The sequence below is a fragment of the Opisthorchis viverrini genome, assembly GCF_000715545.1.
Source record: "Opisthorchis viverrini unplaced genomic scaffold opera_v5_375, whole genome shotgun sequence".
NCBI lineage: Eukaryota > Metazoa > Platyhelminthes > Trematoda > Opisthorchiida > Opisthorchiidae > Opisthorchis > Opisthorchis viverrini.
Window position 1 is genome coordinate 458,215 of NW_008752032.1, and position 25,312 is coordinate 483,526.

Consider the following 25,312-nt stretch of genomic DNA (forward strand, 5'->3'; position numbering starts at 1 on the left):
GTTTCATCATTTCCCATGGGGCGACTCTATCCGAATTACAGTTCGGTGTCAGGTTGCTCCAACTGCCGTAAACCTAGAAAAATTCATCGGTAGAAGGCTTCCAGTCGGTTTTGATCTATCTTTGGTCGGGGCTTTAGTATTTGTTTTTGAAATTTGCCTAAAAATTTTCAGATCACCCGACGTGTGGGTGAGATGCGTCCCTTTGATGTTCAGTTTTTTTTAATATACAGGCGGAAAAAGGTGAGCAAGTGAAACAAGGGCAAAAATATCAGAGCTAAGTGCAACAGATTTTTGTTTTCCCTCGAATGATATACACTGGAGTTTTGACAGACCAATCAACCGGGTATCATTTATGAACCACAATCATGTCCCCTGTAAAACGGAGAAAGTGTAAAATGAGCTTACAGAAGGTATTGGTAACTATGTTAACCTGCTCATAACTCTTGTGTATGGTGAAGCTACCAAGCATGCTCACCCGATGTAAGCACCAACTGATAGAGATTCCTCGTAATTATTTATGTTGCGGAATTCACTGAGACAACTTTCTTCAACCTGTACTAGTGAACTATTACAGAAGCTGCCTTGACTCAGGCAAGTTAACGATTATTCGTCCTTTCCACGAGAACCTTCAATAACATGTAATGTGAACCTACTTAGAGATAAAAACCGAGCTGAGTTTGATCATCGTCCGAGACATGTTCAATCCAGGCTAGGGCCTTGCAGCAAAGAGATCCATATAGCGTTGACTGCAATTACAGGTACCAACATGCTTCACGATGCGTGAAATCTGGCTTCGACAGCAAGCGTGTATAGATTTTATGTTGGACATTTCAGAAACCTGAGATAAGCGATAGCCTTAGCTCCGGACTACTGCGACTCATCCACTTTTTGAAGAGAGTCCCGGCATTTTCGGCGCTGCTAACTCAGTGTTATTTAGTGAAAATGACGCTGCCACGGTAACACAGTTGGTTTTCAGTACCATGAGAAAATTCAGCCACGCCAGCACCATCAGCCTCAGCAATTGTCAACCGACTCGGTGAGTAAGAATAACATATTTTTTCAAGTCGACGGCTCTAGTGCATGTCTGTACCTGTCAGGTGGCACAAGACCTACAAAGTATAGCCTCATCAATCCTCGCTTTACTAGGCTAATGTCATACAACGGACCGCAATGATCCATCGATTTTACTTAACCGGCCCCAGTATGAAGGTGAACTGTATACCGACGAGCAGTATCACGATTTTGCTAAGGATTCCACGAATTCCATGTATGAGGTAGATTTTAGTGGATGCTTAACACGAGAATAGTGAGTGCACAATGTAAATCAACGTATCAAGAGCTCAAGTGAAAAATATTCATCGTTATCTTTTGTAGGAAAGATTACACTGCGGTCCCAAAAGGATTTTGGGTTGCGAGACTGGCCGACATATGAGAGCTATCTCAGGCTCAAGTGAAGAAAGACATCCTTTGCATAAGTAAAAACATACTGTGCTTTGATGACGGAGATATGACGGCGTCTAAATGTTCGCAACAAGAGTGAGTTTATGGGCTGTTGATCAGGTAGCAGTTGGTCTGACGGTTCGGTCGGTTGGGTGGGCCGCACCGTACAATGACAAAGTCCCCTCTCATGGTAACGAAGCGTTTGCAAGCCAGTTACCAAACTGCCGGGATGCCAAGGTTTCTGAATGAATGAGCGGAATTCTGATTTTTACTTCAGTAACCACTTATGATTCGTCTTTTGGAATCACACCAGATCTCTACTATTCGACTCTCTATATTTCCTGTCATTTGTATTGTAACGGCATATTAGAACCTCGGTACAGAGAGTTCTTTTGAACTGGCAGAAAGACATCTGGCATGACGTCAGTTGCGCGATTAAAGGATCAGTGTCGTTATCTCCTAATTCCAAGCTAAAAATCCTGTTGATCAGCCAATCGTGGCTGAATTGTACAGTACCCAACTTTTAAACGAGAGACTAAAGATTAAAATATCCTTGAGGACTTACCAGATTATTAAGGAGAACAGAATGTCTGTAGATCATATAGCTTAACTTTACCGGTTGGCCAAAATCTCAGGAGAAAACGAATTTGACTAAATTAAGGATATTTCATTCAGTACTCGTTCCTTTTGGCCTCTGTTAAACCTGGCCATGATCCTCGTAGACTTAACTTCCCCTCCGCAGCCCCATTCTGTCGCCTTCGTCTACACCAAGGAAGGTTATGATATCGCGTATTTTCAGTCGTAACTTATTCCACCTTCTGTTGTGGGAGCATGGTACACAATAGATAACATCTTTCGAGTTAAGGAGCTTGTCACGTATAAGTTCGTACTTAGCCTAGCTATTGTTCCTGTCACACAAATGTAATCAAGTGAACCGAGATTTTGAGTAGAGACAATGATGCGTTTTGTAAATTCTACGTGTTCAAACAAGCGCCAGTCGCGTTAGAATCGTCGAAAGCGTCGGCTGCTTAAAAATACCTTTCCTACCTGATGGAGTGCTCTAACCCATAATAGCAAATTGGGATATATATGGACTCACTGATTCAGTGTTCTGAGGAAATTAAACAAAAAAACTTCGCTAAATACAGTTAGTAAAATTAAACAAAAAAACTTCGCTAAATACCAGTTAGTAAAATCCGTGAATGAAAGGAAAACTTGCAGAGAAACAGCTATTGATTGTCGATTTCCGACTGCGATAGGCATTAAAAACAATAACAGTTAACGGCTGTGGGATAATCGTTAGACTTGGTAACATCAATTCCTCCGTGGAAGAAAGCAGTAGAAACGGTATTTCTAAGTCCAATAAAAGAACTTCCGTTTGCTCAAACTGCAACACAGCACTCTCTGACTACTTCATGCAAGTGTGTTTTGGTGGCCAACAGAAAGCGTATCGGCAGCTTTCTGCACTAAAACAATAATACCTCATCGGTATCTACATGTTATTTGAAGACAATTTGCAAAGGTTTCATGTTTTACCAAAAGTGGTTTCTCTAGATATTTGGTAACCTCTCGTATCCGTGATTAACACATTCTGAGGTGCCCTCTGCTGTACAGACTGAGAGACACTGACCAAACATTAGGTTACCATGGCAACCAGCCTGCGAAGCACACAAGAAGAGTTGCATTGAAACCTTGTTCAGAGGAGCTCAGGCGCACTGAAGGACAGCAGAGCTCAGACGGAAAGAAGAAATTACCTCTATTGCGTATTTAAAAACAACGGAAACACTAAGGTCAATGAAATAACGGATGGTCCTCGCGCACGTCATGACCATATCTGAATTCACAGTAAGGCATCTGCAACCTAAAGAAATCAACAAACCAGCCGCTTCATTATGTGAACTGATTTCGTCCAGAGGACAAGACCAAGAAAGGCGCAAAAAACCACCTGGTGTGATGAATCAACTGCAAGGATCGCAACAAATGTTATACTGGACAGACTAGAAGAAGACTGGGAGATTATAAGGGTGGAGAAGGCAGCTGTAAAAAGACGCCATCCACTACCTCATTCTCGTGTAGATCAGGGAGGATACAAGTTTAACCTAAAAAACATGAAGATCGTTGCACGCGGAAATATAGAATACCTAGAGCCATATTACTATGCAAAAATTTTTCAGTCAACCGTCTTGTTGAAATCCAGCCCGTCTACATAATGCTGCGAGCACGAGATGTCGGCTCAGTGGTAACACTAACTCAGCCTCGGTCATCAGAACAATGTGCCAAGAAATGATACTTATTTTGGAGGCAAACTAACAAAGGTCACCGGAGAGGTTGAGTTTCAGGGCCACCCGGACAGCCACCAATCAGAAGACAGTTCAACCAACAGGTCAATGAAGGTGTGTACTCTAACGATCAGCGGTTGGTTAAGACCGACCTTGATGAGCAGACCGTATATCAGTCCATGCATGCGCAACAACCGCGAATTCACAACGCACTGATGGTGGTGATAAGACGTTTTCAACCAAATTATCCGCGAACAAACCAACGGTCATCATCGAAAACTGAGCTACCAATATTTTCCTCAACTGCAACATGTTCTTTGTATAACGATCTTCAATGCTTGTCAACTTGCATTGCCTCACCCCACCCTTCATCTGCACTGTTGTTTTCAACGCACAGTGTGGTGTTCATGGTTAAAGCTGAGCCATAGATGGGTTGAAACGTCAAGGTAAAAAGGACACTATTGTGGCAGGTCAGTTTTAGTTGTACTCTTCTATAGTGGCATTGGTGAATTTCCAATATGGTATGTTTGCCCGATCAATAAGCAAGTAGGAAAATGTTGCCTTTCCGGTTTTAAAGACTTGGTTTTCTCAGAGGCTTGTGGTTGCAACGAACAGAAAATCTCGATTTTTCTCTTGAGGGCTTCCTAGAAAAATCAATTGTCCATTTTCATTCAGTCTTCTTCAGAACTGGTCTTTCGTGTTTGTCTAATCGACATAGCAGTCTTCCAACTGCGCGTCTGCTATACTGAGTCAGATGCAAGCGGACACAGTGTGCTTTATGTCGCAAACCTATCAAGAATAAACTCTGTGCGTTGATTTCATTAAAACAACTTTCATCGCAACGTGTCACGAATCTAACCTATCCAGGTTGACCATTTGTGACGACCATTCGTTCACTGTCTGCTTTTCAAAGGCACATGGACAACCTAACAACACAGTTAGCCGAGGACTGGGAAAAGATACACTGCAACAGCGACCCAAACGTCGGCATGACGTAACGCGCGTTTGGTAATTTGATTTACTTTAGCATAATTGGCAGATTGTCCAATATACCGTGCATTTTTGCGGTCATTAATGGTCTTATAAATCACGCAACAGCCAGCGTGTGACTTTGTTGTGAGTAACGTCCCAAACAACAATAGGAATTTGTATATAAACCGTTGAACTACAGCTGAGGCAGTTGTCTGTCTCCCGTTATTTGTCCCGAGGAGGCGATCGCTCCTGAGGCCATCGACCGGCTTCCCATGGTACGACCTCAAACAGCTGACAAAGATGGTTCAATTCAAGGTAGGATTTCAATTTCGCAGGACGCCAGTGCACTGTTCTGATGGTGAACAATAATAACAGGTGAACCATCAGCCCCTCTTTATCCGAATTCAGGATTGAAACGACTGCGACTGCACCTCAAAACGGAACTGGAATGACAGTAACTGACGGGTGTTTTCGGTAGCAAGCCGCTTAATCGTGGACCTGGTAACGCTATTCTATACGGTTGGTTATTTATTAGTTATGAATATTGATACCAAATCCGCATTAGTTAACCAGGACACTTGGTGCTTTTGTAATGAAGTTAATAGTCTTTCCTAATAAAGCCTTACTGTTATGTGGGACAGGATCTAAAGGTTTCTAAATTAGCCGCACATGTTCATACTCATTCAATGGGTCTATGTTGCTCGTAACTTTAAGCCGTGAAGTGGTCATCGACTTTTCATTATGGATTGACCTCACTTTTAAGACGAGAGTCTCATCCAAAAATTCAGTCACCATGTTTCTTCACAATCCCTCTCAGGTAACGGATCGAAGCGACATGCTCCACAGACGCTTACCTGTTTATCTGCTTCATGCAGCAATCCGAAGTTTACTCTGCCGTGTGAGGCTTGAGTTAAAACCTTCATTCGCCTTTTCAGCTGCTCTTGCAGTAGAAATTCAATGGATCACGGATTTCATCAATTTGTTTTAGGCAGATCAATCACAGTCCAATGGTCGCATTTAAGGACGCGTTCATTGGTGCACCAGCGAAAACAATTGATTTTAGTACAAAGTCATCAGGAACAATAGGCAATAACTAGATCGTTTCCTGCAATTTATAATTCACGAAGAATAGAAACAAGAGAGCGATTAGAAGAGGTTAAACCTGTATCAGTTTCTTACAATACAACATGTGTGGTGGACCACCTTGGATGATTCGGTTTTCAGGATATTTGTTCTGAATCAGTCTTCCATTGTCACTGATTGTCAGATAACTCACAATGCCACTAGTTGATCAATGGATACATTATTTATTTATCGATGTGTTTTCAGAGCAGGATCATTGTGTGCCATGTGATGAAGATTATTACTGAAATTATTCTGTTTGATGTTTATGATTCACTGACGCGTGTTTCAGTTCTCTTCCGGTACTTGATAGTTTAATGATTGTGCTGGTCACTGCGTGACGTCGTTCATCGTCACGTGTTTCAACCTACACTTGATCCACCATCTTCACTGAGGACCTAATAACTACTCACGTGAGGCCTTGCGTTTTGTCAGGGTTGTTCTTGGGGAGTTATCTAATTCCCGAGGATCTGGAGCACCAATGAGCTGGGGAATAATTAGCGACTAGAATGCAACTCAAAAACGTCTAAGGTATGATGCTCTCATGGATGGTTCATCAGCTGGTCACGGAGAAAATATCCGCAGTTGGTGAGGTCGACACAATATGACCCAAATTGGTGAATCGTTTATTCTGCATGATTATTTGTTTATTATAGTGTGACCAGTCTTTTCCCACAATTCTAGTAAAAACAGTGAAAGCTATCAATCAAATGGTCACGTGAACAACCACTGTGCAGCCATTTTATTGCTGAACTGTAATAAACCTTCAAAGACAGTGGCACGTTCAACACCCCAGCGCATCAATCTTTCCTAATGTGTCATAATAACCTAACCCCTCCAAGAAAAGAACTATTCAAATGGAGACACTGATATTTATATCAGCAGAAGAAAAAGATATCGTTTAGTTATTTTATGCGCTTTTTAGTGAATCCTGCCTGAACAACCTTTGAATGTTCTACACCACGGCATATTAAGTAAATCGCCCAAACGTGTACGTTTGCCAGAGTAGGCCGGGCAGTTTAAGTGAGAACGCGTTCTTTTGGCACGTCACACTTTCGGGATTTCGGATATGATTATGGCCAAACAAGACTACTGCCCATATGCTCTAACAGAATCGTAGCTTGATCTCATTGCTTCCAGTCTTTAGCATAGAATACTCATGCCAGGACAGGAAGAGGACTGTTTAAATATATATATATATNGCTACCTACACGTAGTCTATGTAGCGTTTAACTTAGTTCCAAAAAGGTTTTGGGGAAACCCATGGTTCTAACAGCTTGTGGTGATATGGAACAGAGCGCCATAATTCTAGTTACCATTTCAAAATAAAACTCTTATTCAAATGGGACACAAACTGAAAAAAGATACCAGTATCAATAGGGGAATCCTGTTTCAGCTTGAGTCGCTAGCAATTATAAAGGAGATGGCTACTGTATAAAAAACGAATTCATAATTGTTTGCCTCAGTAAGAAACCTTGGAAGATGAATTTGTAGCCCAGAGTAAGTTTTCTTGCCTTTACTAAGTAGAATAAATGGTTCGACAGTATTTAAGCTACCGTACTCAGCTAAAATTGATCGATATTTCAGAATTAGGATGTCGATACACATCATAAGTACTGCCACGTGAAAACAAAAAAAATATCACTGTTTTTGGTTGGTTTGATTTCGTAATTGCATACGTAAGAACAGTCTGGCTGTAAAAATTTGCAGGCAAACTGTTGCGTTCATCTCTGTCTTGTTGCAAGGATGTCAATCACAGTGCCTCTTGTGTAGACTTTACAAACACGTTCGGCGACGAAAACTTGGAATTTCCAAAGTATATTCACTACAAACACGAACATTCGACAGGTTGCATATTAATTGCTTCAATTTTCGTTGGAATGACATACGTCACTCAAAGGCCCATCCCATCTACAATGGGAATGTTCTCACATGAAACAGAAAGATATGGTCAGTGGCGGGATCGACCTGTCAAAATTGCTGGACGGATATTCTAGTGGCTGGAGTGCCAAGGATATTACTGGGCACTGGACTTATGTATCCAGACTTAACAAGTCATTCGCTTTGCATTGGTATTCCTTAGACCGCACGACGATAGTTATACCGCTTGATCATCCTATTCCATTTATTATTGTTGGAACTGTGCCTACCTGATTATTCCCAAGAAGGGTGAAACTGGTCGTGGGCTGTTGAAGTTGTTCGCTTACATAGACAAGGGCTTTTCAATGGTCGGGTATTTACTTATTGATGATAGAAACATAAATGAACGTAAAGTTTACTCTCCTACATCAACACCAACCCGGATGTTCTCTGGATGTCCAGCATGTGTAGTTCAGTTGTTTCCATCAACGGGACTACCTGCGTTAGGAGCTTATTTTGTGACATCCACTAAATAGTAGTGTGAATCTCTTTCGATTTCCTCGGGCACTTCCAAACTATCCCTACTGCAGCTTCGGGCAGCTCTCCTATACGACAATTATCAGTGGTCAGCCGCTCTTTTGACCCATCGATATAAAGTGGAGGTGAGTGAATATAAAACTACGTGAATGACGTTTTTCAACCGAAACTACATGACAGGCTGGCTGAACCAATACCTATCAATATTCGGCCATTTCGTGAAACTGAGGTCAATACCGAGCAAATGAGACCCACTTTAACAGTAATCAGATACTAGACAACATATTGCAGAAAAGGATATCGTTTCATGGCTCACCAGGGCTGTTCTACTCGTCTGTCTGTGGGTTTTCCGTAAAGTGAACGTAACCTAGAGCGTGACGCCCTCAGGAATGACATATGGGCATATGCAGTTCTGGGAGTAGTCGGATAAATCCAACCACGTGACTCGTAAGACCAAAGCTCATCCGATTGGATTGTTCAGTGAAATCAGTGGAGCTGTTAGAACTCATTTGGAGATCGCAACTGTTGGGGGTATTGTAACAACCGGCCCACTGAGTAAAAGTTGTAACTTGATGAGTTCCCGGATCAAAATGCCCACAGTATGGAATGAAAACAGCCTCCAGATTTTGTCGGACGACCACATCACCAGCGGCCATCTTGGCCGAGATTCGGAGTTGTTGCTAAACATGCAGATAACTGGAAGCGAATCCTTAAGTTGTGTGCTGAAACTCATTTGTTTCTAGCCAGACCAAACTTTCAACATATCTGCTCACACCGTATGACTTGGAGACATTATAATGCAAATCAACAATGGACTCATTTGGACCTTATGGGGCTCTGCTACCGATGAAAAGCTTCGATACAAGGTCGCTGTTCATCTTGATGTGCACCAGTGGACTCCAATCATGGCGTGGATATTCATTTTGTTGGCAACACGCCGCTTGATACAAAAGCACTCGATTCATTATCGGCAAACAGTCGATGCAGATCAAAAATATAGGTGTGAGTCACCCGGAAGTTTCCCAGAATTCAACGGGCCGGATGATTGTAATAGTGATTTGAGTGAGCATTGGAGAAAGGCGAAAGTTTTGCGACGTCTCTAGCACACTGTTTTGGACATTACATCTCCTCTCGATCACCATCACTGACTGAATCCACATAATCTATACCAGAAACAAACCATTGTGATGGTGGGCGCAGATTCCTCAAACGCCGAATAGCGAAAGGTTTATGGTTTGACAGGGGGCGCTGGTGGATCACAAAAGCCCGAGAAATGGAGAAAACTTCTGCATTGGGTAAAAACTGAGCCCTACTCCAACCAATCCGATCAAATGATCGCGGGAGGGTGATTGTTAGCAAACCTCTGGGACCTCTGTTAATTCACAGAAATGTTTTGAGAGATAGGCTCAACACCTTGAAGAATGGTTCAGCTGGGTCTCATCAAATCAATCTCTGGAAAGTCCAAATTAACCCGAATGAAATGTTAATACTGGTCCACTATCGACAACGAAAGTTCAGTGCGCAATCCCTCTGCTTCAGCGCAACAAAAGCGCCGGTTCCAGACGGTTTGTGCCGCGCACTGTTCAAAAAAGATGGATAACCCCCCTCGGTTACCCTGACGATTCTACTTCAAAGTATCTGCGGCAAAGAGAGCATAAAGAAAGAATGGTGAACCTCGATGGTGTCTCAAAGAGCGTAGGATCATCGTAAAAATACCGCCATGGATCAGCCTAACGGCCATTGCTTTCATCGTCCATAGAGTCAGATCCGCAAGTGTCAGGCTAGCGCCAAGTGTTGGAACTGTGTATCCACTTTCAACGATCAATGATGATCGTCCGCAACTGTAGCGGTGTCTGGCAACGAAAGTTGTCACTTCTACATGCTTCGTCTGCCTCTTCTCGTGGATGCGTAAATCCCTACGGGAAGTTCCTTTCTGAATTTACGGCATTCGGTTGTGCCAGATAAGAGTGCCCTATGTAGTCCTTCCATTTTAACTGCTTAATGATAGGCTGTCTGGGTCTTCTTTACCTGCTTCTAACACCTTGGGGTTCCAAATATTCCCGGTGTGTTCACTCACGGACACTAAGTATGCCGACGATATTGGTCTTCTTGGACAAGAACTTTTAAAAATGAAAAGTATTTTAAATACTCTTAATACTTCTCCAGGACAGCTCGACATGAGCTTCAGACCCGAATGGTTTGTGTGACTGGGTGGGAACGAAAATAAAGCCTATGCTTGCAGATGAACCGATGGACATGATAGATATCTTCATCTATCTGGGCATCTGCATAAGTTCCAGTAGACTGTCAACAGACGAAATCCTTCCCCAATAGTAAAACCCCATCGCAGCTTTTGCAAACTGCCGAAAGTTGTGGCGAAGGGGTTGTCAAGGGTAGCATGTACACTGCCGGGGTACGATCTGTCCTACTTCATGAATCAGAGGTGCGGCCTCTGAACCTGGAAGAACTTCGAAACGCAGCTTTTGCAAACTGCCGAAAGTTGTGTCGAAGAGGTTGTCAAGGGTAGCATGTACACTGCCAGGATCCGATCCGTCCTACTTCATGAATCAGAGATGTGGCCTCTGAACCTGGAAGAACTTCGAAGACTCTCTGTCTGATCGTTGGTGGCTTCGGAGGGTTGTGTTGGTTTGGTTGTTTGTTGCCTTGGCTAGAGACGCTGACACGCGGCTTCATCACACAGCCAATGGCTACGCTGCATCAGAACTATCACCTTCAATGCGTATTCTCCAACTTCTGTCATCCTGGACAAACAGAACTGTTTGGTATCAAGCATCAAAACTATCACCTTCAATGCGTAGCCCCCAACTTCTGTCATCCCGGACAAACAGAACTATTTGGTATCAGTGGACTGAGCGAACCATCAAGCCTAAATTGAGATTTCTTTTCGTAAAGGAAACGATTACAAGGCTGCTGAAGACTCTCTGAAAACCCCGATCATTTTCGGTCTTCTTGGGTCTCATCAGATGGGCACAGCCCTTAAATTTCCGTCAACCTCATGTTCTACTTGAACACAAACTGGACAAATTTCAACAAATACATTTATTCTTATATCAGTTTGTTTTTCGTGGGATACTCAACTGAGTCTCCCGTTTATGAATCTTGGAGATATCGTACCAACTGAAACATGAGGTGGCCTTTGTGTTGCACATTCAGTTAAAGAATATCATACACAAGAGACTCACTTGAGTCTCCCATGAAAACTCAATTGAGGTGCAAATGAGTGTATCACTTCGGATTTATTGTATTATTGTTATTGTTACCCACTATTATTTCTACAGTTACTGAGTAAGAAAGAAATAAATTAGTGAACAGCTGCGTTGCTCTTGAGCTTTTTCTCACTGTCGGACAATATGTGAAACATGTTCCATAAAAAGCACTCCATCTATACATGTTTGTTTTCCCCTCGCCAGCGTATAGATCGCCCCATGGTTCACATTACGCCATGATAAAAGTCCATATTTGGTTACTTATTTTCGTTGGGCTTTCGCTTGTTGTTCAGTGGATAAGACTAAGTATAAGGACACCGATTGCGAGACCTAGAAAACTGCAAAACGCGCCACAAGTTGCTATTGTAACTGTCATTCAAGGAGCCAAACAGATACACGCTTTCAAGGTTTGACATACCACTGCGTAGTGTGTTAAAAGTCATGTCTGTCACTTCAATGCCAAGACAGCTAAGAGTACCTGGCCGGTATCTAGTTCGCACATAGATGAACCTGACGAACAAGTTGTGTGCAGTTTTCGCAATACACAAATACAGATTATTTTCCAGATGTTGTTGAACTATCACAATCGTTATTTTAGGCCCAGTAACTCAGTAGCCTTTTTCGGAGAGACCGCCTGCAGCGACTGATCGATAGTGGCTTTTCGACCGGGTGACTTCTCCTGGCAGTAATTGTGAACAAAATAGCAAACTTTCTTCATATCGGATACAAATATCATCAAATGTAGCTCAGGGAATCATAGAAGTCACGATCCGATTCCAAAATCCGAAATCACAACCACAGTGTTAATGAAAAAACTTAAAATGCAAGATTCTTCATTGGAACGCCATGAACTACTCATCCTGGTTTGTGTCAAGCGTGAAATATGTTGAAATTCTGATTTCATGACCGTATTCGGACAGAGTACTTAGTGTTAAGGCTTTTTAAGCATTATGTTGGGTTCATTTCGAGCAGATTAAAAACCTCGGAGGGACTTCTCAGAGGACAACTCAGAACTAATCGGTAATAACTTGGGAAACGACCATCTGTGCTTTCGGTTTTTCAGTACTATTGTCACCGACAACTCATCGTCCGATTTCGATATTTTCAGACAGGATATGCGTGCTTCGACTGAAACTTTTTTTCAGCTGTTACAACCGCTTTTGTTTAACGCACACAAAGGCTCCCCGTGTCACGAGAAGAACTGCAGTCGTTAAAATTAGTCAACCCTCTTAGCGATACATTTTTGCAGCCTGCCGTTTAGTCTGAATTTCAGGTTGGTGAACCTCACAATGAATGAGGAGAGAGACCACAGTTGGCGATAAACTCAGTTGGTCCTGCCTAACTTGTTGTTTGGAGAATTTGAAAACAGTTCCTCACTCTGTCTAATTTGTCACCCGAACTGTACCTGGAGAGATCAGAGAGAAACTATGGATGAAGAATGTGTCGGTAAAGAACCGTATGGTGGCACTCATGCGCTGGTTTTACTAACTTTTGTTTGGTGTAGTTTGGTGTTCGAACTCCCCGTCACGTATTATTGTGTGAGTTGGAATACAAACGCGGCAATGAGCAAATATTCAAGGGTTAGCGGAATCTTGGATTAGACAGTGGACGGCAGGCGAACATTCTGAAATGGACTTTCATAATCCTTATTTAATCTCCACCAGCCTTCAAAAAGACGTGACTGACGCGAGAATGGTGTTCTTTTCGAACAACAGACGGACAATATCGGATCAGCTTAGTGTAAATTCAGAGCAGACAATTTACTCAGCACTCCAGAAGCATATCTGCCACGTCCTCCGTAGAGAGCAACGAGAATCGTTTGAATGATATCCAGATGACTGAACAACTACACGCCTACAGGTTTGACACTTTGACACTTCCAGGTCTTCACCGAAAATCAGATCGCTTTCGGTGACTACCGTGTGTACTATTTCGTATACTTTTGTCACGCTTTGTCGGTCGGTTTCACAAACTGTCGTTTTGTCCCGCGCACTAGGTGGATGCCTTTTATGTTCTCGCAGACTTGTAGGAATTGCAGGCCCGATTCAAGCATCGTGCCGCCGAAATCTGTGATGTGACCGACGCAGCCTAAGCTTTTAGTAACTTGTACTTGAGGGCTATAAGTCGATGAAACAACTGCAGGCCAAAATGGAATTCTGACGGATGTTTGAAGCTTCACAACGAAACACTCACATAGCTTGTATTCCACTCGAAAGGAGGAGTGTATTGGAGTTACAGTGTCGTTTTGAATAAATTGTTGACTAAACATTACAAACAAATCAAAATGTGGTAGCATTGAAAAGCGATTTAGATCGAGGTTGATCATCCCGGTCATCACTGTGGATGTACAAGTTTCAAACCAAGCTGTCTACTCACTGCTACGTACTTGTTAGCACTGAGGTGCCTGAGAGTGAGGAAGTATCCCACCATAGTTTAACAAAACTGCAGGTCCTTACTGATATGACTGAATGTCGTCGGAGGACAGATATGATGTTGAGCAGTATCGAGAAGATTTAGAAGTCTTAAAAGTCGAAAACCACAGGACATAGAGAAGAAGTTTATCGTAAGATGCAAGCACGGTATAGGTGGTTAACGTTTGGGGCAGAAAACAGTACAACATTGTCCCCGCCCAATAAAACATTTTACGACGGCTTTCAGCTCGCACGAAAAAGAACAAGTTAAACAGACCAAATTTAAAACTTTTTGGCATAAATAACAGTTTCGCGGTCAACAATGCTCCAGTACGTGGAACGATTGACTTCATTCGTGACTTGGCAAATAAGATGTCGTTACATTTAGATCTACCGCTCGCAGTACTCTTAAATCCCACTTAATTTTTCTGGCATGTGTTACAGTTAAACTGATGAGAATCCAAATGGGAACTGTTGACCAGTACTTTTAAGAAGGCCTCCAAGTGGAGAATGTGGACAGTGATCTGCTGACTCGTCAGACAGAACTCAATAATCTTAGACGTGCTATCAAGTAAAGGAATATCCTGTGTTTATTCAAAAGAACCACGCATCCGTCAAACATGGGGTGCTTAACCACTCTTACAATTAGACATTCTCAGAGACGACGTCAGTGGAATCACACAACGTCATCTGACAGCTGTGATGTAGAGGGCCTACTGCGCATCTAAGCCGTTCTCTTTTACAAGATGATTTACTTGCAGTCTCTTCACTTAGCGTCACGTTACCATCGTTCGTCAAATGCAACAGAATTTATGAAGCGTGTGGAGCAGAGACACACAACTTTATCGAACACAAAGGTAACCTCGACTGAAGGTAAGGGGAGCTTGCACCGGTGTGTGTGAAGAGAGCTCAACCACACAGACTCACTGACCCAGTATCAAAGTCGTCATCCGACTGAGATCAAGCATTCACCGAGCACTTGCTATCATTTTCAGTACAGTGTATAGCAGATTCGTTGAGGCCACTGCAGTTCATAGGTGAATTTGGTAATTGCAAACAGCATTCAGTTTTCTAGTATTATCGATGTAGCCTGTAGAACAAAGATTTGGTGGGGACACTTTCCACTAGGTTCATTTTCTGTTGAAATCTGTTGTACGTTCCCGATGACATTTAGCAAAACAAACCCGGAATATCTTGCAGAGTAATGAGCGGAAACTATTTCCTATCCGAGTTAACCCGATACTACTCTGAGATGCCAGAAAACTCTGTGAAAGTGTTTGCATGATAGAGCATGCTAGGTCAGACATTTCGTGCAAATAGGAAGTTACACCTAGGGATGGAAAAACAATGCTGTTTGATACGTCACATCCAACGCAAACCTCATTTGAATATTTTGTCTATCAGATTCAATGAGAAAGAATGCGCGTGTGTGCTGTGTAAGATGGCTGTCTCTAACGATACCCATGATTCATGTGCTTGTAGCTTAGAGGCTGACTTGTAAAACGTGGGTTTTCTGAGCTCCAAACATGTCACCATCTCTGTTCATCTTCCATCAAGACTGTAGATTCTGACAAATGCCTCAAAACACTACCAACATTGTCTTCTAAATCTACTAACTCTGTAATAAACTGTCTACCGATGCAAAGATGTAGCTTGGTCTGGCGAGTACTATTACGCACATGAAACTAGATTTTTCATTCAGATCTGTAATTAGTAATGATTTGATAGATGAAAGAATTGAGACAAGACTGTGAAAGCAGACAAGTGTCTGGAGGCAGTCAGACGGAAATCGGCGTTTCACGTGAAACCGAGTGAACTGAATGAGACTGAGCTGTGAATTCTGAGCTAACTAGCCAGCGACTGTTTCAGACAATCTGGTGATACAATCTGTTTCAGCTGAATAAACATCGATCCTTGCGGAGGACCGGATCAGTGGGAGGGTTTTGATTTGACCAGCCACATTTATCCCATGTACTCACTTCAGTAAGTACCTAAGTAAGCATTTATAATTGGCTATTCTAAACCTTCCGCAAAATGCTCCATTGTGATTATCATTTCTAGCGATGAGCTTGATGCTCCGCAAAACGAAAGGTACTGAACCGTACAACTTAGTTAGCACATGGTCAGTTATGTTCCGCCATTTCGTTTCAAAAGCGGTGATCCTGGAAACGTGGGAACTTATTATACCATAATCTGTTTAGGGTCATTCATACTGTCTAAAGTCATTAGTGTGTGTTTTGCGCACACTTGTACCCGGACCAGTGTAAGACAAACGTCACAGAAATCTCGATATCTGATTGACATTATTAATTCTTCGGTTCTTTGGGAATATCCAGGGTTGACTTCATTGTCCTGATTTCTAAAGTCCATTCATGTTAATTGGCATTCACTTCTATCATCCGGGAAATATACTAAAGAACTGCCTCCCACTATCCCTTGGAGCTTGCTTTGGTGTATAGCGGAAAAGCTGAGCTTTCAAATATTTATACTATTGTTATTATGTGTAAATTGCGCGTAATACTAAGCAGTAACTTCACAGTCGAGAAACCATTAAAGTCATACCCCGGGTGACTAAGACAGGTACCGACCAGTAAGTCAGTTTGAACCTAACCCACTGTATTACTGATTCGGAAATTCAAAAGCATCTTATTTCCAACAAGTGTAATCATTACAGATCATTATGGATAATTAAACAGTACTCAGCCCACACTCTCAGCAAATTGGTTTCCAAGAGGCTAAACACGTCCTTAGATTTACACGTCATAAGAGACAAACGATCAGATCGCTGCACTCGCAGGACTATCACAACCCACACAACCAGTTGAGGGCAGGAGTGAACTTCAACCAAGCACTCCTGTGATTCTTGCTTATCAAACCAAACAGACCTAATTTCCACAAATACACTCATTTGCATATCAGTTTGTTTTCGATGGGGCATTCGCCTGGAACCCAGCTGAATCTCCTGTTTATGATGTTCTTAAGCAACTAAATGTGCTGCAACAGGCCGTCTCATGTTTCACTTGGTACGATATTCGGAATATTGTTCAGGTTGCTGAAAACTCATCGATACCTGTCCAAACAGTTTACGGCGTTTCTGTATGCAGTGTATTACATCAAGTAGAACTAAGTTGTCCACGGTGTGTTCACTGAATCAATAATCAGTGGCAAAACAACCATATCGTGCTCGCCTGAATGATTTTATCTTTCCGGTCAATATTACTGCTTAGTTGACCATCTCTCCAAAAGCAGAACATTTCTGCTCTGTGCTGCTTGCTCCTCTAATTTGTATTTGCGCACTTTCAAACAGGACATAGGTGACACGGCTGGTTTGGGTAACAGTATAAAAGTAGTATACGCTGGTTGACGAATGCTCACTGATGATTTTCCAGTGGTAGGACCGTTTTTATTCAATAGACTCCTTTCATTGTAAGGTTGCTCGCTGGAGAGACTGCTGTATACTTTCATCTTATGTACCAAAGGTACTCACGGAAAATCGATATTAACCGAATCGTGGGCTTAGAAATCACCCGGATGTTTTAGACCTACCGCAGTAAGTTATAGGCGAGTTTTTCTTCTTTAAAACACCTCATGTTATAGCCACCTACTTCAAATAAAAAGGAAGCTTACAGCTGAGAGCTAATCCAAGAGAACACCACCTAGTTCTTATCCATCAGGTAAGCAAATTGATGATCAGAAGCCGAATTCTTGGGTCAACAGCTTGAAACTATTGACCAGCACACTGCGGGAAAGACCGCATCCCCACTGGCCAAATGAAAAAAACATTAGAAACGAAAAGCCTGGTATGGACATACTTTTGGGGGACCAATTACATATCGATTAACGGGATGATATTCAGTCATAGCCTGAGTCTGCCACTGAATACTTTACGTAAATGACTTATACAAATTCCACAAATGCAGGCTGAGGTGTTTAAGATGAAGGGTTTCGCGTCCATACAATAGGCAGCACTATACAATAGGTAAGCTGCTCTGGCGATAACGGAAGATGATGTTATACTGTGACGTGATATCATTTTCTTCGAATAAAAGTGTTAGACAAAGGTTGTCACAGAAGAAGCCATCAAACAGTTTTCAGCAACCTTACGAGTAGTATGTTACGTCAGCTCGGTATTTGGGTTTCTTTCGCAATATCCACAACAAAAATTATCTAATAAATGCGACATAACATAAAAGTTCAAAACAAATGGCCAATTGCACAAGAGCTTCCTAATAAATCTTCCTTCTTTTGATACTGTCTAAGTTGTGCACTATACCGGTCACCGAAATGTCCAAACTGGAAATCAGTAGTACAATGCAATGCTGGCTCACTACTCGCTGTACTCACCACATTTGTGTAGAATGGTGCTGATATCCCCGTTAGCTATGTTCAGGCGGCCTTAATTTAGGTGCAGGTGATAGGATGCGGTGTCAAGTCAGTGAAACATTAACAGTAAAGCAATAACCCCTGGACCGGAAGAATTATGTCCCTAGAAAACACGCCTCGGGATTTCTAAGCAGTTAGAAGTATTTATTTTTTATTTGAAACTATAATACATGGAAGACTTTAGCCCGAGGAATTTCAAGTGGATGGCAACTTGTCTTAAGTTTCCTTTCGTAAGTGCGAAGAAGATTCTTTTTCTTCAAAAACTAAATAGCTACTATATTTAGAAAATACTTTGGTGGAGTTTCATTAAAATCAGAAAAAAATTTCTGGAAGTCTGTCGTCGCCCGAGTGAATATTGAAAATCAGATAAGGTACTTTACTAACACCGCAGCGCAAAACTATACTGAAACTAAAAGGCATCCCTTAATTACTCTTCAAGTGAACATGGGTTATACCAGGACGACACGTTGACTTTCGGCAGCAAAGGAATCGGATAGTCGTTAGCGAATAGTCTATGATTTAATGTCACTTAATGATGGATTCTGACCGCTTCAGTTGGATGTAATCTACCATTTGTATTAAACAAGTCATCAGTTATCGCAGCGATCACGTGACTGGTCTAATTATTTCTCTGGTGAGCTGTTTTCGATAAACAATTCTGTGTCAATAACAACCTGATACCGATTTTGGACATTGGTTTTCCTTCTCCTCATCTCTGTGAGGCTGACCCGTTCAAATACTCATTTGCACCCAAACTACAAGCAAAGTCCGTTGTGAAAAAAGTTTTCATTTCTCCCGCAAGAATGTAACCTTAAGATCCATGTGATGAACAGTTTCTATCTCTTCAAATAGCAACGCTGCCGAAATAATTCCCTCTGCTATTCGCCCAGATTCACCAGCCTAAATTCATCTTAGCAACACTGTCCATTGTGTGACACCATGGAAATAAAGTGACTCTACTTTGCTGACATCCTACCCCGAGCAACTTTACCATTAGTTCTTTGTGGAACAGAGCACACATTTCTAATATGAAGGAGACACAAGTCAAGATAAATCCTATTAATCAAAGTTCACGAAAATGACACGCCCGTATGCCTGAATATATCCTTGTCCTATAAGAATCCAAGCACAGGCTCGGCCACGTGCTCCGTATGCCAGTCGACCGAATCTCTCGTAGGGTTCTTTTCGCACACTCACGTTAAGGGTGGAAACGAGCCAGGGTGGTCAAACAATGGCTTGGTAGTGAAGCATTAAAACCAGTACCAGCAGACTCAGCTGCGCTGGTCACTACCTTCTTCCTGGATGGACACCCAAAGACGAGCCACATCAATGATTTAACACAATGTCAGATATGTCCTAGTCGCGCCCTCAATGGCGCAGACGCATCTAAGTTAGTGCCTTTAACACAGTTCCTTTCCCGCCCCGCCCCCCAATTAACAGTCCTGTATTTACGCACCAACTTATCAGCTCCAACCTTCAATACGCAGCTGCCTACCCCACCTCCCCAAATCATCGGTGAACTGAACGAAACCACTGTACGAACAGTACGCGGTTCTTACACCTGATAATGATAATGATGGTGATAAGAATGACGATGATTGGACAAACAGCTGGGAGAGATCGCGTTCTTACTGACCAGCGTAACAGCATAAATGGTTAATTATATTTTTACTACCTGTACAGCTTGCGTTCCAGAGTGGGTTCTTCGTGACTTCCTGAGCTTGGCTGGGGACATCGTAGGAAATCACAGTAAATCACTGTAAGCTGTGTTCGTGCTGTTAGCTTTCTTCCAGATCGCCTAACTGGGCGCTTGGAGGTCTAAGCATCTCACAATGCCTGCCATAGGCTAGGACCAGGTTCTCTCCTTTGCCCACTCTTCTCTTCTAATCATTCTAAGTTTGCTTTCCTTGGTGGTCAGATATTACGTGTTCACTATTTTGCTGTACTGGAATGTTCCCCTTGGACTTGTAAAGGTTGTTGTACATAAATGGTAGCGTCAACGGAAATGAGATCCTGAGTCCATATGGATGCCATTGGAATAGGCAAGTGAAAGAATGCAGCCAGATAGTCTACCTGCAAACATGCTTGAAGATGAATTGACCTAAATGAGGACAGTAAAAAGCCGTCTGGTTTGCTTCTTTCAGGAAAAACCTAATAAACCTGCAATGAGAGCATTTTTGCACACTAGCAAAACACAGCCCCTTATGTTTTACCTCGTTGATAGATAATTTATATCAAACTGTGATGGAATATTTCGTGTGGGTCACGGGCCTTCATTTATATCTCAAGGGTTCTGAAATTTAAGATGAGTTTCAAGGAGCGAAACTGGAGGTATCTCCTTTTTCCGAGTGGCGGATAAATAAATTTGCTAGCTCAATTTGGCAGCTACATTTGGTCAGTCAGAATTTCCCAAGTGAAAAAGTCCATCAACTAATCTGTTATGTTTTGGAAAACAGAACTCAGAAAGTGTATAAAGACCGGTAAAGTAGATAAGCCATAGGTAATTGCCTCATAGATAGGTATGTCATTCTTACTTTTTTATAAATGATTTATTCTCTAGTGAAGTAATTGTCTGTACTCATTTTCCAATTGACTGGATCATTCTGTCTAGCATTACCTTTTATATCAAGGCGATGGCCCCTTGTAAAGCATACGGATACAAAAAGCCCGAAACGCTTGTTCAGCGGCCCGATGAGGCTCATCTACTCTTGGTTACACGCACGATAGAGAGGCAGAGTACATTCAGATGAAATCGCTAATCATCCGATCAGTACTAATCGCCATATCGGTCTATCCTGTTTTACCGAACCCCACCTAAAATCTTTCAAGACAGCAGCAAATGTTGGAGATGCATCACGTGAATATTTGCCTTAAAATGGCTGTGCGGAAGCGATGACCTTGAATTGTCTCTCTGGTGATTCCGGTTAGACACCATTCAAAACCCAATTTTTTTGTTCATTTTTTTGTTCATAAAATACTTCCACAATCCGAATCTACCACGGCCTCTCAAAGTCTATACATATAACATCACCAAAGTGGTTTATTTGAGGAAAAGTTCAAGCTGGTCAGGCTTGAGTCAGTAGCATCAGTTTGCCGTTGAGATAAAAAACGCAAATGATTAAGAACTAAGTTAATGTATCGATTTTTCCACGCACTCAGTGTGTAGCTGAACTGATCCCAATTTTAGAATAATCACTAATAAATGCGATGCCAAAAAATCAAGCTGGCGAAAGACCGAAAATAGAATGAAGGTTTTTGTTAGGAGTTTGAACTCCTGATATCAGGGCACAAAATTTGGATACTTTAGTGTTCTATCTTTCCACTTCACTGATAGGGAATCGCACACATGACTTTGCTTTGATCTAACGGACAGCTACCGTTTAGGCAGCCAGGTTCAGTGCACGTTTTTATCACTTTTAACCTTAGTTTTAAAATCCCTGCACCTGATATTTTATCATGTATCACGCAACTAGGGAATGTTCATTATTTGGAACTTTGAAGATGTTGTCCAGGTGACTGAATGTGAAGAGCCAAAACGTATGTGCCAAAAATGCCAAGGAATCTCTCGGTTTTATAGCCTTTGGGTAACTTACGATGGCATTAACAGATGAATTGAAGAAATGGAGTAGCGCACTTGTATCAGTCGACCAAGGCCTCTTGTAACAGTTGAAATGGACGTGGAAAAAAGCCAGTTATTCGCAGTTCTGTAAACTCCAAAGAAACCACAGGATCTCCATACGGTTTTCACTAATTGTTTCGAAGTGTGCGTACTAAAAACCCCCATCACAAGTAATTACTTCATTGAAACTTTAGAACGCACTCAACCAATTGTCATTCTGTTTATTCATTCTCCTGGTCATCGGTTAAGCAGTATAATTCATTGTTACTGGACCATCCTTTTGTTTACATCCAAAGATACGTACGTGTACAACATACACATTGGTGATTTCAAATATCAGTTTGAAAAAGGTTCATTGGAAGCCCCCTACTATCCTACATTCGCAAAAGAATAAACATCATTACTGACGCCAAACTGTGAGTATACAAAAAACGCTTTAATAATAAATACTTTGAAAATCGCTCCTTGAATAACTATACATATTCGTACTTCAGCTTGCAATGCACTTTTAGGAAACACGTCTTCATATTTAATACCAGTAAAAGTGCAGTCTTTGCGGCTTCTACCTTATATCATGAGGCACACCCGAGCGCGAGATGCACGCTTCTGGTCTAAATGCAGCATATAAATAAACCCAAGAAGACATAACTCTAAACAGAAAAAGTTTTTGGGAACATCAACCGCTAAGGGGAAGGTTTCAATCATGTCTCTTTTAGGGGAAATATAGAGATACACTCCTACCGTTTTAATAAAACGTTCGCTAAATTAACGTACACTTACATTCGATAGTAAGAATCCCAATAACTAGCGTTCAGTGAGTGGTAGCATGTAATTATCTAAATAATGAACGTAAATTTTTAACAGCTTAAATCAAGGAACCAGCTGACAGCAGTCACAGTCAATTACCGATCAGCGAATCGTAATCAACTTGCAGCCGATTGGTTCAATCAATTTTCAACTGACCTTCAAATGTGCCAATTCAAGTCGGCTACGTATGGACGGATGTGTCGCGTGATGGCTGTATGAAAGTTGATACAGGTTGGCTAAAAACTAGTACGATCATGTGGTTTTCCCAATCAGCGTCACAAATGCGGTAGCAATTAATAATAGCCTACCTAAAATGGCAGTGCAGCAAATGGATCTTGGGATAGAATCGCTGCTATTGGCAGTGGGTCGAACGAAACCCGTTTTCCGTTTTCGAAAACTCTAACTTTCCCTGGGAATTATTAAACGCATATCATATATTCTCATAAGACTGCATTTGGCTGGACATCAAGGCCGAAACGTAAAAGGAAATGATCAGATGTGGAAAAGTTTGAAAAATATATCATGAGATGGGATGAATATCCGTGTACAAATTAAGATGGGTTTGACGAGCGACGAGCATCCGAACCGAATCTCCAGCCTATAATATTCTTCGACTACTCAGAGACTGAATTGTAGTTCAGCCGGAAAGGTATGCATTAAATCGAGAAATTTGCCTTCAATCAACCATTTATAGGATTGCTGGTATGATCCGTTGCGAAATATGAATATATCAGGACAATGAGTCAGGATTGTTACAAGCCATTGACCATGGAAGAAATCCGGAACCGATAAATTATTAAGCCGTACTACGCAGCGACTACTCGCTTGATGATACAGATGAGTTTTAGCTGAGGTGATTGAACGAATCTCCAAGGCCACACTCCCTTGTGTTAAGTTGCATCACTTACAGTGTCAAAAAGATATATCATTTGGTCTCAAGGGTGGAGTGTACCGGGCTACAGTAAGGTCTGAATTGTTGTATGGTTGCAAAACATGGCCTCCGTGTACACATGGCATAAAGTCTTCAGGTTTTTGATCACCGATACTTTGGAAGTTTTGTTGATCTCGTATGCGTCATGGAATTTATCACAAGGCGATTAGGAAACGGGTATTGCGCTTTCCAGCGGGTAATGCAATCTCGGAAAACACCCAACTCCATCAAGTACGGTGGCTCGACAATATGCAACGCATACTCCAACAGCATCTGTCCAAACGGGTGTTGTTTTCTTTGTCTCCTTTAGAATGGCGGAAAAGTGCGACGCGGACAACGTATACATTAGCAGAAGGGCATGAAAGAGTTTGAGTGCTACTGTTGCCGTCCGCCTTTCAGAATGGGGTCCTCGTGACCCATCCTGAGCCAGGCTAGAGGCATTGCGAGAAACGGTGGCTTTAGTGGTGCTCGTGTTGTCAGTTTCTTTCCACATTTCTGACTGGACGTTCGGAGGTTGATATATTCCTGTATCAAGTTCCCTTTCTCACCCAACTTTCCCTACTTTTGATTTCAAGGCTTTAAATACACTAGGATAAACTCATGGTTCCACGGCAGTGAAGCATCAGTGTCAACACTGATGTTGCTGTCCTTGATGATGATGATGTTGAAACTTATCCCATCCCTTCATAATTACGTTTAGTAAAATATGTTATGGAAAACACTTCATAGCATGTAGAGCACCAAGTATTACTTTATCCGAAAACTACTGGAATGAGGCAAATTTTGGGGGCCATACAAGAAAAGTCTGAGTGAAATACCTGCCAATATATTTCACAACCATAACATGACCAAACTAATAGCATATCACTTGAAACAGTTAAGTTGTTATGAATGCCTAATGAGTAGTGAGGGTAAGGTTTTCGACTGAGGTTCCGTGCGTCATTAGCTGATATTAATTCACCGGATTTGTTCATAGTGATTGGTTCGCCTTCGACGGAGATATCCCGTAACGCAGTATTACAGAACAGATCTTCAACAGTTTAGAGGTTAGTTGACTGACAAGCGATGGTGTGGAATTTTGGTGCACCGTACTTCTGGACCAAACAGTAAATCGTAGCCCTCTGACAGGACCCCTGCTGATATAACTATCAGCCTCTAGAGTGCTAAAACATCGGTATGTTAAAAACGAGAAGTAGCAGTTACACTGTATTCCACGTCACTCGCTTGTTTAGGTGGTTTGCTGACTACAGCAATAAAACGGGAACTATACTTAGGACTGTTACGGTTGATGATGAGCGTAGATTGCACAAAAACCGGTCTATATGCGTTAGCAGTGCCTTTTTGGTTTCATGAGAGAGTTGCACCATTGCTACTCCTCTTGTGACATGCACAGGCAAAGAAGGAGCTATGGCCAATTTCATCAAAACTGTTCACTTTTGCCACATGCGGAAAAAATATATCGAAAATTTTAAGAGACTTTTGGTCAACAGCAATCCGGGTAAGTAGCTCTGATGATTGACCGACATCTGAAGGGTGCGTGCCGGTCAACAGAGGTTGATCTACTGGGCACACAAAAGGTAAACAACCAATGCTCTGCTACGTACAAGCGGCCGATGGTGACCAAACTCACAGAAACCTGCTGAAAGCCAACAGGCAACCCAAGTATGATGCCATATCACCTAGAGCCAGCATTAGTTTATTTACACACCATCTGTCAGTTCTTT

General features: G+C 42.0%; 1 protein-coding gene across 1 annotated transcript in view; it reads right to left on the reverse strand.

Moving 5' to 3' along the window:
* The window catches only part of T265_10499 (hypothetical protein), a gene marked incomplete at both ends in the record, with an annotated part of 150,856 nt that extends 128,191 nt beyond the window's left edge, over positions 1 to 22,665 (reverse strand). The window contains one exon of the mRNA XM_009176886.1: positions 22,631 to 22,665. The remainder of the gene's footprint in view (positions 1 to 22,630) is intronic.
* Positions 22,666 to 25,312: the final 2,647 nt, after the last annotated feature.